This window comes from Nicotiana tomentosiformis, chromosome 1 (genome assembly GCF_000390325.3).
Source record: "Nicotiana tomentosiformis chromosome 1, ASM39032v3, whole genome shotgun sequence".
NCBI classification, from domain to species: Eukaryota; Viridiplantae; Streptophyta; class Magnoliopsida; order Solanales; family Solanaceae; genus Nicotiana; species Nicotiana tomentosiformis.
The window spans coordinates 43,048,272-43,052,674 of record NC_090812.1 but is presented as its reverse complement, the minus strand read 5'-3'; the positions used below and the strand labels follow the sequence as shown (position 1 = coordinate 43,052,674).

General features: G+C 39.7%; 1 pseudogene; it reads left to right on the top strand.

The window, feature by feature from the left end:
- The first annotated feature begins 576 nt into the window (after positions 1-576).
- On the top strand, positions 577-1,161 carry LOC117280512 (small ribosomal subunit protein uS4m-like; annotated as a pseudogene).
- The last annotated feature ends 3,242 nt before the right edge of the window (positions 1,162-4,403 follow it).

The window sequence follows — 4,403 nt, the reverse complement described above, 5'->3', positions numbered from 1 at the left end:
CTCTTTTTTCGGTCCTTAGAAAAACTACGACTAGTCAGGAATTGCATAAGAGAAAAGACGTCGTAAGTAACAATAGCGCAAAAGCAGGCGGCGGAGATCCGCAAATATAACTGGATGCCTGGGGCTTAGGACAAGGAACGTCTAGAGTCTCTTAAGAAAGGTCAAAGACTAATTAATATCATATTTACGCCGATCATATTTTAAAAAGTCCTTCGCCCCTTATCTTCTCATCTATCTTCTTTATCTTCTAATCGGATCACCTGGCTTCTTTCATGCCCTACTTGAATTGCTTTATTCAAAAAAGCTTTCTCTATTAAGAGTCGTTTAAGAAGCTAAGCTCCTTCAGATTGAGTATCCGATGATAGTCACTTCGCTTTCCTTTTAGACTGAAAAAGGAAAATAGAAAGATTGAGCATAAAACATATATAGAGAATGAGCTATTACGTGCAAACAATGGAAATTCAATAATAAGAGTATGATCTTCTCGCTTAAGAATATGAGATTCCTACGGAGTGAAGTTGTTGGGGGGAAGAGGAGATGAGGAAGCTAGTTTAATTGAGGAAGCCACTTTCTTTAATGTATACTAATTTTAAACTCTCCCAAAGTGATATAATATCTTTTCAAGAAAATGATGTGAGAACCTGCGATGAAGAAATAAAGAGATCCTTCTATATCTAAATCTCAGTTGAGAAAATAATAGGAAAATTCCTAGATCACCCGTGGAAAAGAACCAAAACCGAATGGTTTCGCCTACTCAAAACTAATAGGGGATGTCGCCTACAACTAAAGTATGCTTAGGCAGTTCTTTCGCTGATCACAACAGAATGAAGAGGAATTTGTATCATTTCAAATCCCTATTCTTATCGGAGAGAAGGAACAAGAAAAACCAAAATATTCCTACTTGAACAAGAAGTCGTATAGTTTACAACTATTCTTTATATAGTATTTCCACATATTGCTCCGCACCCCCCCTCCCCCCCAAATCAGTTTACCAAAAATATCAAAATAAAAAGGATCGAACTACCTACTCATTATTCGGAGGTGAATCATAGAACACCAAAAGTTGTGGTATCTTATGGACCTAACATAAGTCACATAGCTCGCGACATAAGATTGAAAGACACAAACCTTTTTCTTCGGAGTGGAAAGGGACGTGGTTAAAACACATAAAGATCAGCATAGTCACTCATAGGGACATATCTATACGGATAAAGGATAGTCTAGGCCGATTCATAGATAGATCTCTCTCCATATATATAGGTATTTCTATGGATAGAGATAAAGATAGGGATCCATCTAGATCTTGATTCACTATTTCCATATTTTTTCTTGATTCTGATTGATTGCCTTTTTTACGACAAGTTTTAAATCTTAATGCATGCAAGGAAACATCGTTTTCAATTATTACTTGTTGGGTCGAAGCGTAGACGAGCGAGCAGAGCCAAGGAAAGAGGGAAGCCCGTCATAGGGCAGTCGACTAGAAGTAGAAGACTGCTGGCCTGAGAGAAGGCGACATCTCTCGGGAATCATGGCCTAATTTCCCTTCTTTCTTTTTGATTTCATCTTTTTTTTCAGGGGTCTAGAAGGATAAAATGTGGGGGAGAAGGAAGCCGAACCTCTAATCAACCTGGACACATAAATAATTCTCGGCGTCGAGAGATATTTCAGATTACGTAAGTAACTCAGTGAGTGCTTCCAAGTAGGGCTTGGAAGAAGAAAATGAAAGAGGAACAACCGCGTTGGTTGTAATAGATCGACTTGCATGCTAGTTCTTGCTCCAAAATGAAAGTTCCATTTCAGAGAAGGACGTCGTACTATGATACTTTCTGTTTTGTCGAGCCCTGCTTTGGTCTATAGTTTGATGGTTGTACGTGCTAAAAATCCGGTACATTCCTTTTTGTTTCCCATCCCAGTCTTTCACAACACTTCAAGTTTACTTCTTTTGTTAGGTCTCGACTTCTTTGCTATGATCATCCTATTAGTTTATATAGGAGCTATAGCCGTTTAATTCCTATTCGTTGTTATGATGTTCCATATTCAAATAGCAGAGATTCACGAAGAAGTATTGAACTATTTACCAGTGAGTGGTATTATTGGACTGATCTTTTGGTGGGAGATGTTCTTTATTTTCAATAATGAAATCATTGCATTACTACAAACCCAATGAAATACGACCACTCTGAGATATACGGTTTATGCCTAAAATGTACGAAGTTGGACTAATTTGGAAACATTGGGCAATTTACTTTATACCTACTCTTTCGTCTGGTCTATGATTTCTAGTCTTATTTTATAAGTAGCCATGATTGGGGCTATAGTACTGACTATGCATAGGACTACTTAGGTGAAAATACAGGATGTATTTCGATGAAATGCTCTAGATTCTAGGTGGACTATAATGAGGAGGACAACAGACCCACTCATGACAATAATGAGAAGGAATGGTTCGAATCCACATCATGAGACCAGGAAAGTGTGGAGAAGCATCGATAAATGTTATTAACATTGATCATACGGCTTAGAGGAATTCCTCTCTTGCTGCCGGACTGATTCTTTTCCTTTTGATGTGGACAAATGGGCATCCCTAGAATCAGCTGCTCTCCTTCCTGTTGGAGAAAGACAATGCAAAATAAATCATATGTTAGTAAGGCAAGGTGATTATTCATTGACAACATTGGAGCATAGCAGATTGACTATTGGGATCTCTTTTGCTTTAGTATTACTATTATTATAGGCGTTGGAGTCATCTTGTCCGAGTATGTAAAAAATATGGTGGATACGATAACAAATAAGCCTTCTACATCAGTAATTCTTCTTCCATGAGGGACTTTAATGAAGAAAGATTTTTTGATTTCCCGCTCATCGTATCGACCGACCCAGACCTCGTACCTGTCCCCGATGAAAGTCAGGATGAAACCTGCTTTCATTCAAAACCAACTCACTCTAAGGAAAGAAGAGCTTTGCAAATGTTTGAAAAGAAATAGAGTGAGCTCTCGCCTAAGAGAAGAGTTTAATAAAGGGGAGATGGATTTTCTGACAACAAAAAAGTTTTTCTCCCCAATCGAGGTGATAGACCACCTAATGGCCGATGTGATTACCAGCCAAAGGGCAAAAAGATAGGGTTGAATGCGACTCTACCAATACCAATCTCCTCTGGAGCAAGGAAAAGCAGCTTTGCTTGGTATCTGTAATGATTAACATATTCTTTGTTTTGAGAGGGGGGAACCCTTACTTAAGAATAGAGAGTGGCCGAGCAAAAAAGTAAGGAAAGGGATAAAGGAGAAGCACCCGGCCCCGCAAAAAAGGGTCTCCCATTAACAGGTTTTTCCTTAGTAAGCTAGCTTCGGTTGCTAAGCAAGTCACGTTCTCTTTCACTCCTAGAATGAGCCTTTTGGAGACTCTCTCTCAACATAAAGAAAGAAGAGATGAAAGGATCTTCAAGTAGCCCTGACTAAGGTTTGAATAGATTCCCAGGGGTACTACAACTTGCATGGAAGTCTAGGGTGGCTTTTAGAAAGTGCGAAGGCAGAAGACGTCGTAGGGAACCAATTTTTATCTCTTTCCCCCACTAGTGGTCATTCATTCTTTTGATGACTCATAGTCGAAAGAGTTGGTTGGCAGTTCAAACCTCAGAATGAGTTGAAGAGAGTCCTTTCAGTTCGTTCAAAGGCACTAGGGACAAGCCATTACAGACGGTCTGATGCTTCTAGAGTTCGATCATATTAAATTGTCTAAAAGCTCATCAACCTGTCCGAGGGATGATGAAGGCGATGCCACAATTAAGGGAACCGTCCTCTTACTCTTTTTTAGATATGAATGCAAAAGACCCTGACCCTGCCAACCAAGACCCACTCAGATAGACTAAGTAGACTAAAATAAGTGCACAAGAAAGACTAAGAAAACAAAACCTTTTCTCGATAACACTGGGCCAAGTAGCGACACTTCACTCAAATTCGATCATCACGTCAACATGCTTTATTTAACAAAGTGATCAAGATTCTTAGCCACCGGGGACCGGCCTCGTGAACGCATTAGCTAAAGGCACTATTGGCCGACTTTCTCAATCTTCAGAAATTGAATAAGCCCACTTGACGAGATTAGATCTAATTCACTTTCTAACATTTTTGGATTGATAGGAAGCTCTCTTGCTGTGTGATTCTTCCCCCACTCTGCCAGCAGCATATGTGTCTATCTATACCCAATTGATCAACCACCATTTTACTTTGCACGTTCTGGAGAGGGGCGCATCCTCATAGAACGAGGGGTAGAAAAGATCAATGATAGACTAGAGCGCGAGGTAGCTGATCTACCGACAACTCCTTGATTTCTTATCCGTGAAGGCAGACTTGGACTCATTGAAGAAAGCACTTGAGGTGAAGACCAATGAGCAATTGCGACAACTA